We start from the raw sequence: 10,724 nt of genomic DNA on the forward strand, positions 1-10,724 counted from the left end.
GCCTTTTATAGACCTTGAGCTATTGCAAGACCATCATGCATTCATAAAAGTTCATCTTTAATGTATTTATTTATGTAAACTTACGTAAATTTATTCAAATTTTAAATGTAAATTAATTCTTTTTTCCCCCGGCCCCCAACACAGTGTCAGAGAGATGATACGGCCCTCCTGCCAAAACTTTGGACATCCCTGATCTAGAGGGCTGGTACAGACATCTGGATTCTAGTGACTATGTTGCAGTAACTAAAGAAGACATGAAATTCATGAACATTACTCCTGTGCACTGCCCATCTTTTCTGTAGGAGACTGGCACTTGCGAGCTGGATTTTGAAGAGCGTTCAAAATGGAGGATAATACAGGAGGCTTTTAATTTTGTGGTACATACAGCATTTTCTGGGGGGAAAAAATAGAAGGTCAATCCATTTCATAACAACAATCTGTGAGATGTATCGCAGGTCTGTTTGTTGAGAAAATATATCCTTCTGTTAACATTATCAAGGCATAGAACAAGCAATTATATTATTTCTTGTGCATATTTTTTTCTAAGACACAATCTCCTCTTTCCTCTTATCCTGGCAAAGCTTTTGAAACGTTAATGGCGGAATGGTTTCTTTCCTGTATATTTGGACATGCTGTAGACCTTTTTTAGAGCAGTTGGAATCAAAACAAGATCTTTCTTCTTTCTTTTTTTAGTTTAATTTGCTTTCAGTAAATCAAAAGGTATTTTTAGCTTCTGGCTCAGTTTCTGGAATATTCACTTTTCATTTCTTCCTTCCTTAGACCCAAATGATGTGTTATCAAATTGGGATCAGTAGAAGGAAAACATATACGTTCTTCTCTGTTTTTTCATTTTCTAAGAAAAAGGGGGCAGTTCACCATTCTCTTACTAAGCAGCTGGCCTCTGAAGCGGGTTTTAAAGTTTAACTCTCTCCCTTCTGAACTACCCTGATATATTTTGGGGTGCACAACAGCCTTTTCAAAGGAGGATTGCTTTCTTTTTGCTAGATTGTCAGAATCAAACCAGTTGGATGGTAACAAGGAGTCAAAGGAGTAGAAGCTGGTACTGCAAACAAGGGTGATTTGGGGGGACGACCATTGCACACCTAGACCAGGGCTTTTGAAACTCTGGCCTGGGGGCAAATCCAGGGTTTGGGGAAAGCTCTGTGAGTGGAGCTTAACTTTCCACCTCCACGCCATGTATATTTCCAGTAGATCTGGTTACTGGGATGCTCTGGGCAGTTGCGTCTGCCCAGATGTCCTGTTGCACTGCCTTCTCGGATGCTGAGCAACAGACACAACTTCCCAGAGTGTCCTGGTGGCCATATCTACTGGAATACACATGGCGCAGAGGCGGAATGGTAAACTCTGGTCCGAATGGGAGCCACATTTTCGTCAGAAAGCTGTCACGAGTTTGGCAACCGCTGACATAGACAAAAATGCCTATAGATGAAAAAGCATCTTTTTGCTATTGATGTAACACTTACTGGAAGGATTTTTGTTTTTGCTTGGAACAATGTAAGATGTCATGTTCCTCAGTTTAATAGGATGCAGGGATATGGACCAATTTCCAACGTTAAGAAGTATTGTGTTTGGCCATGGTAAGCAAAACTGTTCTGATCACAAGCTCTTTGTGCATCCTTCTGCATGCATGGAGCTTGCACATAAAATACTTCCTAATTCACATCTATGACAAGAGCAGTTCCATATATTTTATGAAACCTAGGCTTCATTTCCACGTTCATGTGGAATGCTTGCCTCCAGCAGCAGGTAGATGCCTCCACTATTGAACTTAAGGGAAAATCACTTGGAGACAACAGCAAAGTGGCCAAAGCTCAGTGGCAGAGTGAGTACAGAAAGTCCCACTTCCAATCCCTGGAATGTCCAGGTTGGGTTAAGAAGACGGACCCTATCTGAAACTCTTGTGAATCACTGCCATGCAATTCAGATAATTCTGAGCTAGGTGGACCGATGGATCGTCTCGCTCAGTAGAAGGTAAAATCATGCAGGGCCTTCTTCACATGTATTCAACCTTTAGACGAAGTTACATTATCTTGCACATGTTGAAACGTGCCTGTGTCTAACTGGGCATCATGTGATGGGCAGTGAATGTGGAATGAAGGCAACAGCCCCCTTTTTCCAAGAAATAAAAAGATAGAACTTGTTCTCTTGCCTGAGTTGAGGCTGATTATACAGTGTTTAGTTGAATTATGTGAAGCAAATTAAATCCATAATAGCAATTTCTGCACGGCAGTTATGTTATAAAGCAGCAGGTAGATGCTCACTTACACTGTACGATATTTCACATTTCACTTCGGTGGAAAACAATTTAAGAAAAAAAAACATAAAAGATAATTAGATTTGATTTAGATTTCCTGCTGCTATGGTAGCTGATTGGCATGTTTCATTTTTGTAGTTGCTTTATCAGCCATATGAGATCCTGTGCAGAATGCATTGCCATAGTCTTGTCCAGTTTTTGTTTTTAATTATTGAAATAAATGGCTCTTGAATGCAGAGTGTCCCTTAGAATTTTGTCAAATAAACGTTCAATGATCAAAAAGTTTTGGGCAGCCCAATCCTAAACCGTGCCGGCCAGTCCACCCACTGGCCTGCCCTTCCCCTGCCCTCCCCCATCCAAAAACCCTGCTATACTGCTCTCCCGTCACCCTCTCCAATCCCCCCATGCTGGCCACCCTCAGCCAGTGCCCTTAACCCATCCGGTTGGGATTTAGTGCCGGGAGGCTGGTGCGCATCCTTGCACACAAACTTTATGGCACATTTGCAACACTCATAGGCTGGCATAGGGACTTGCACCGGCCCAATGCAACATTGGGATTATGACCTAGGGGCGCAATCCTAACCAAGTTTCCAGTACTGGCATAGCTGTGCTAGTGGGGCATGTGCTGCATCCTGCCGTTGGGGGGGAAGTCACGGAGGCCTCCTCAAGGTAAGGCAAGGCAATGTTTGTTCCCTTACTTCGAAGTTGCATGGTCCTTATGTCAGTGCTGGAAAGTTGGTTAGGATTGTGGCCTATGTCAATTAACAGCCTTGCTTTTAAGAGGTTAAGAGCGCAATCCTACCCTGCGCTGGAACAGGCAAGCCAAGAGGCTTGCGCTGTATCCAGCGCAGGATAGGGGCCCAAAGTAGCTCAGTCAGAGGTAAAGGGAAACTTTTCCCCTTACCTCTGGGTAAGGCACCCTGGCCCCTATGGGTCTCCTCCTGAGGTGGCACAAGTCCGAGGAGAACGGAGTGACTTGAAGCTGCTCTGAACTCCCTGGGAACGAGGATTGAAATCTGGCATAACTGCTGAGTCCCAGCCCCGCCTCCCACTCCCCGCCCACCCTTGGGGCCATCCACTCCCCACCCCAGAACACCTCCCTCCTGCCTTCTCCCCGTCTCCTCCCCGCCTTCTCCCTGCCCACCCAAGCCTTGTGTTGGCCCAGTTGGGCCGACGCAAGGCTCACTGTACAAGCCGCCATGAAGGCTGGATTCAGCCTCCTTGTGCCAGCACACTTCTGTGTGCACACTTCTGTGTGCTGGTGCAGCTGGCTTGTGAGGAGGCACAAATGTACTTTATGGCACGTTTGCGAACTTCCTGGGCCAGTGCAAGGTGAGTTAATTTAAATATAAATGTATACATCTGAAATATAACAGTATCTCAATAAAATTTAGCATACATTTATTTTTACTATCAGTTCACCCTGGTGGATGGCCTATGTTATCCTATTTCACATATAACTATTTTAAAATTATTATTCATTTTTAATTTAAGAACCTTTATTTGATCTTGTCATTTTATACTTTACAATAGAGTTAATACAGGTAGTGCTAATATATGTACAGAGTCAGACATACCTGCTCTAGTGGGCTCAGCTCCATGTGCCGTTACCAGTGGGAAAGCAGGATGTACCAGAAGCCACACTGACACTGCTGAATTGGCCCGGGGGAACTTAGGTATGATTGGGTTGTAAGTCCCACTGAAAGCAATGGAACTTGAGTTTGTTGTGATTGATTTCTCCCATTGATTTCAATGACTAACATTGGTTGAATTGGGACCATGGGGGTCTCCTCTCCATCAGTAACAAAATAAGAATTTAATATTTATATACATTATCTGTGTTGCTTGTATGGTCAGGTATTTAAAATTTTAAATAAAATGAGTTGGCTCCAAAGAACTATGAGCAGATGGAAAATAGCAACTAACATTTTTTTTTTCATAAAAACTTGTTCACAAGCTAGTGTGCAAAAATTCACACAGTGATATAATAGATAGGTCTGTAACAGTGTAACAGTTTCTGGCTTGTGTAAGAGGTTGCATAAGCTTTTTCACAGCCAGAAGAATATCTTTGGATTTAGTTTCACTTTCCACATGCATTGCTCTCTCACAAGACATCAAATAGCTGGTCCATGAGCCAATGAACCCTTCAGGAGGCATTACACCCAAATTCCAACAGTTAATTTACTTTTTTTTTTTTTTGGAAAATGAAACTAGGTTAGTCCATTTCACTGCATACCTTGCACCCTCCAGAACTGTTTTGCTCAGCTTTGTGGGGTGGTGGCAGAGGAAATAAAAAAACAATGAAATCACATAAGTATTTGCTGGGGTGGCGGGATTGCAACAACACAACTCCTAGGATCGTGCTGCAGCCGCGGATGGAAGGGTTTTTTTTTACTTACCTCCAGCCAGCACTGGAGTTCTGGCAGATCCGGAGGGTCTGGGGAGTCCTCCGCAGGGCTCTCCAAGCCTCTGTAATTGTGGAAAAAGGGCACTTCTGGTTTTCGTCATGAAACTGGAAGGGCTATTTTTTCTCCCTTTTTTTTTTTTTTTTTTTTTTACAAAAGAGACTTGGGGAGTCCTGCGGAGGACTCTCCAGATCCCTCCACCTCCCAAGACTCCAGCACTGGCTGGAGGTAAGTTTAAAAAAAAACCCCTCCCATTCCGGGCAGCAGAGTGATCCTGGCGATTGCATTGCTACCTTCCATCCTGCCCTTTAAAGGGGCAGGGATAAGCACTTCCCTAGCTGGTGGGTTATGATCCACCAGTTTGGAAACCACTGTCTTAATTAAAATCAAGTGACCAAACCCCAATATTCTGGAGTGCCGCACCTAGTCTCTTTAAATATATTTTTAATAAATGAACTAAGTTACGTTACTGAAGTTTATGGCTTTCCATAGGCATAATTGCAGTTGTTATGTTATTCACAAAGAATGCATTCATAGTTTTAAAAACCATCTAAAAAGAATTTGAAAAGTACTGTGTTGGCTGATTGTTATGACAAATACCAAATTCCATTTTCAGTTGATTAAAGATTATTTCTACAGCACTGGAATTTTTGGCTGGAACAGTTTTGTGCCTCCAAATTCTTTATTGTAAGAATAAACTGTGTGAAATAAATGACGGGCTTAAAGGTAGAAAGGGTAAACTAGTTTCTCTCCCTGAGAAGGCATGAATTCCATTTATGCTTGTAATCAAGAAAGACTTGCCTGATAAATGGAGGAACTCTCAAATGCTTACAATGGGCTAGTCATATAAACGGTTAGGAAAGGTGAGAGAGATTAAGAAATAAAGGAACAACTTACATTATAGAACATCATGAAGCAAGAAATTTGCATGCTATTTTGGTTTCCCCCTGCCTAATGCACAAAACAAGCCACTACTACCTTCATAATCTGAGTATAAGGATATAGAACAAAAGGGTGTTGCTTGTTTCCACTTGGCAGATACCACCAGAACTGAGCCCAAACTGCTCACTGTTCTTTGAAAACTGATTTTGGCAGGGCAAAAACATTCTCCCTTTTTCTGGTGATTTGTTAACACCCACGGCAACAAATCATTTTTTCATATGTTTCTTTTGCCTTGTGAATGGCCATAAATTATCTTCAATTATGTCATAGCACTGTGACATCATCCCACTGAGGTAAGCAAACCAACTGATTGTGATAATCAGTGATTATGATAACTGATTGTGTTATGAGTGATAACAGGCAGCCCAATCCTAAGCTTCCTGGCTCTGCAGGTTACAGTGTGGCTGAAATGGCCACCACTGTATCCTGCAGGGCCAAGAAGCCGCCGGAGGTCTCCTTGGGATGAACGACCCCTTCCGCTGAGGAGACCTCTGGAGGCTTCCTTGACCTCAAGTAAAGCCCCAGCCCCCGCAACGGGGCTACTTGAATCTGCACCAGCTAACTAGTTGATGCAGGCTTCTGAGCCCTACACAAAGGATAGGATCCAGCGGAGGCCTCTGCCAGTTCCACCCCCTTCCCCGGCTGGTCCCTCCTTCCATTCCACCCTCCCCCGCCCTGGAATGCCTTCCCCTGCCCTCCTGCCACCCTCCCCACACCCCTGTGCCATTCAGCGCTCACCTGGTCAGCAGTGGTGGCCAGCCCTTCCTCTGCAGTGCTGGGAGGGCAGCACAGGCCTCCTCGCCAGTACTGCTTACTCACAGGGTGCCACAAATGTTCTTTATGACACCCAGAGTCAGCGGTATCAACCTACCACCAGCACAGAGGCCCATAGGATTGGGCCCTAATCTGGGAAAGAAGGAAGAAGCAACATGATGCAGAAAAAACAATGGGTTGTTTCCAAAGAAAGTTATGACAAAGGAAGTCATGACTAAGCACTGTTGAAGTAAATGAGACATGGCAGTTACAGCTACCATAAATGCCATTAATTTCAATGGGACTTAGTCACAATTAACATTCTCTAGATACGGTCCAATGGCATCAGAGTTCTAAAAGGTGAATGTTTCCACAATCTTTGTGTTTTTTTCTGAAAATCTCCACTTCCATTAAATTCACTAAAGCAGTTGTATAGCAGCTGTCAATAGTGCATGCTGCCCGGCCACTGTTGAGGAGACTATGCAGCCTCCTAGCTAGTTGGCAACCTTCAGTCTCGAAAGGCTATGGTATCGCGCTCTGAAAGGTGGTTCTGGCACAGCGTCTAGTGTGGCTGAAAAGGCCAATCCGGGAGTGACAATCCCTTCCACACTGGGAGCAAGTGCAGTCTGTCCCTGGTCTGTCTCCCTGGCTATGGGCCTTCCTTCTTTGCCTCTTAGCCTCAGACTGTTGGCAAAGTGTCTCTTCAAACTGGGAAAGGCCATGCTGCACAGCCTGCCTCCAAGCGGGCCGCTCAGAGGCCAGGGTTTCCCACCTGTTGAGGTCCACTCCTAAGGCCTTCAGATCCCTCTTGCAGATGTCCTTGTATCGCAGCTGTGGTCTACCTGTAGGGCACTTTCCTTGCACGAGTTCTCCAAAGAGGAGATCCTTTGGGATCCGGCCATCATCCATTCTCACGACATGACCGAGCCAACACAGGCGTCTCTGTTTCAGCAGTGCATACATGCTAGGGATTCCAGCACATTCCAGGACTGTGTTGTTTGGAACTTTGTCCTGCCAGGTGATGCCAAGAATGCGTCGGAGGCAGCACATGTGGAAAGCGTTCAGTTTCCTCTCTTGTTGTGAGTGAAGAGTCCATGACTCGCTGCAGTACAGAAGTTTACTCAGGATGCAAGCTCTGTAGACCTGGATCTTGGTATGTTCCATCAGCTTCTTGTTGGACCAGACTCTCTTTGTGAGTCTGGAAAACGTGGTAGCTGCTTTACCGATGCATTTGTTTAGCTCGGTATCGAGAGAAAGAGTGTCGGAGATCGTTGAGCCAAGGTACACAAAGTCATGGACAACCTCCAGTTCATGTGCAGAGATTGTAATGCAGGGAGGTGAGTCCACATCCTGAACCACTGACGCACTGGCACCAGCTCAACCTGATTCTCACCAGACGCTCCAGCCTTCCCAGCATCAAGATCACACGCAGCTATTAGGGTGCTGCCTGTGACACCGACCACTCCCTGGTGTGCAGCAGAGTGAAACTGCAAACAAAGCGACTGTACCACACGAAAAAGGAGGGAAGACCTCGCATTGATACCAGCAAGACCCGGGATCAGAGAAAATTGGAGGAAGTTGCATGAGTGCTTGAGGAATCTCTTCCAGGCTCGGTCGATGCAAACGCATCCAACAGATGGGAACATTTCAAGAATGCCGTTTACAACAATGCCTTGTCCATATTTGGCAAGAAGACCAACAAGATGGCAGACTGGTTTGAAGCCCACTCTGAGGAGTTGACACCAGTCATTGAGGAAAAGAGGAGAGCTCAAGCAGCATACAAGGCCTGTCCCAGTGAGCACAACCTGCAGGTCCTCTGAGCTGCTCGTAGCAAAGTCCAGCAGATTGCCAGGAGATGTGCTAACGACTACTGGCTCCAGCTCTGCTCCCAGATACAGATAGCAGCTGACACGGGCAACATCAAGGGGATGTATGACGGTATCAAGCAGGCCCTAGGTCCAACGTAGAAGAAAATTGCCCCTCTAAAGTCTGCCACAGGCAAGGTCATCCAGGATCGGACGCAGCAGATGGAACGCTGGGTGCAGCACTACTCTGAGCTATATTCCAGAGAAAATGTAGTCACCGAAGAAATGCTGAACAACATTGAGTGCCTGCCTGTGCTGGAGGAGCTTGACAGTGAACCAACTCTAGAAGAACTTCACGTGGCCCTGGACTCCCTTGCCTTTGGCAAGTCACCTGGAAAAGACAGCATCCCTGCTGAAGTCCTAAAATGCTGCAAAGAGATCATCGTCACTGAGCTGCATGAAATCCTCTGTCTCTGCTGGAGAGAAGGTGGAGTACCTCAAGACATGAGGGATGCAAACATCATCACGCTGTACAAGAACAAAGGCGACAGGAGTGACTGCAACAACTACCGTGGCATCTCTCTCCTTAGCGTTGTAGGAAAGTTGTTTGCCCGAGTTGCACTAAAGAGGCTCCAGGTACTTGCAGAGAGCGTTTATCCAGAATCACAATGTGGATTCCGAGCCAACAGGTCCACCACTGATATGGTATTCTCCCTTAGGCAGCCTCCTATATGCTGGCAAACAGCCAAAGATCCACTGACCAAGGTGGGGTGAGGTGGGGAGGGTGGAATGGGGAGGGGTAGGTAAAATGGGGCAGTGACTGGTGTTGGAAGGAGGCTGGATCAGGCCTGGGAAGGGGTTGGATTAGATGGCAGCAGTGCCTGCTGAATCCTAAACTCCTTCATAGGCCCAATCTGCCCTCATTGGTCAATGTGAACTCACACCATCTTGGCACTGGTCCAAGTTTACCTATGGTGGCTTGCTGGGGCTTACCTGGAGCAAGAGAACAAATGTTCCCTTACTCTGAAAAGGTCTCAACATGCCAAAACTCCCCCGCAGGATACCTCAGAGACTATGTTGGTGTCATTGCATCACCATGCAGGGAGAGGTAGGATTAGGCTTTTTTGATTCCCCTCAAAACAGAAAATGGTGAATATTCAGTGCAGTCCTAGTTTCTGTGTTAGTACACAGCTCAGCTAATGCTCCAGAGAAGAATGTTTGTCTAATATATTGCCATAATGAAAAACTGCTTGGGATTTTTGAATTAGCATCTTTAACAGAAATCAATTGCTGTAGCAAACTTGCCAAGTTCTCTGGAACTTGTGGTGCAAGGGCTGCAACAACACATAGATGTAGGTAAGCCTCAATGAAAACAAATGGATGCCAATTTGCTCCTCTGGAACACAGGTGGCGTGCATTATGCAAGGAAAGTGAGCCAACTCATTTTGTTCAGGCAGGAGTGTGTCTAAGCCAAGCGTCTGACAGGCAGATAGCTTGCCTTGCAGAGTGGAAATCTAATGAGAAACTTGCAGCAAGCTGGGTTTTAGAACCACTGGTGTAAATGAACTGTTAATGCAGACAGCATAATATCAGAACTTCAGCCTTGGATAAAAATACTTGTAAAACGAAAATCTAGTATACAAATGACCATCTTTCCAGGGGAATAGATACCTTCCAGGGCTCCCTCTGCACAGGTGATGGGGTTCTCCTTTCCTCCCTTCATTCCTGGAGTGACCCTTCATTTCTAGAGTGGCCTCAAGAATGGAGAAACAACATCACCTAGAGTGATGCTTGAGGGAATGAAGGATAGCTACACCACCACTGCCTGGGGAGTCCAAGAAGGTAGGCAAGTTTGCCCCTGAGCTGCCACCTTACCAAGTTACAGAGTTCCTTTGGTACTGCTGAGGGAGGTCTCTAAAGTAGGATTTAACAGACCTTTGTGGACTTTGGAAATTGTCCATTATTCCATTGAATTGAGGCTTGGTAAAGTGAAGATTCACTGTACATTTCACTGTACATGCTTTAAATTGGAGAAGTAGTGAAGAAACATTGACAATTACTGTTCGGTCACTGCTATTTCTAGTTTATGGTGACAGAAAATCAACAAATAAAGTCAGCAGTGAATAAAGCAACAAAGTGCGAAGCTATGAATCAGAACCAGAAAGATGAAACAACAAGAGAAATAAAACAGCTGCAAAAAAAATGTGGAGGAAGAAAACAATGAACAACTGCACTGGGAAAAGCTGCATCCCTTCTATCTGATGCACTTTGAGATAAGTTATTTCTCAAGGAAAATGTCTTTCCAATTAAAAAAACATCCCAATGCTGATGACCAGATAATGTCCTCTATTATGTTTAAATTCCAGCTGTAGGCCTGATGAAACCCTCTTCTCAATGACAATTGGAGCCTAAAGCTTTTGAATAATGTACAAGGGGTTCCCAAATTTATGTGTTTTTTTTTCCCCTATTTGTTCCCAAAGTGGTAGGACGTTCCAGGCAATTGTTCCACAGGAAGGGAGTATACTGGAGTACAAGCAGGGCCTC

This window comes from Tiliqua scincoides, chromosome 3, assembly GCF_035046505.1.
Source record: "Tiliqua scincoides isolate rTilSci1 chromosome 3, rTilSci1.hap2, whole genome shotgun sequence".
Lineage (NCBI taxonomy): Eukaryota > Metazoa > Chordata > Lepidosauria > Squamata > Scincidae > Tiliqua > Tiliqua scincoides.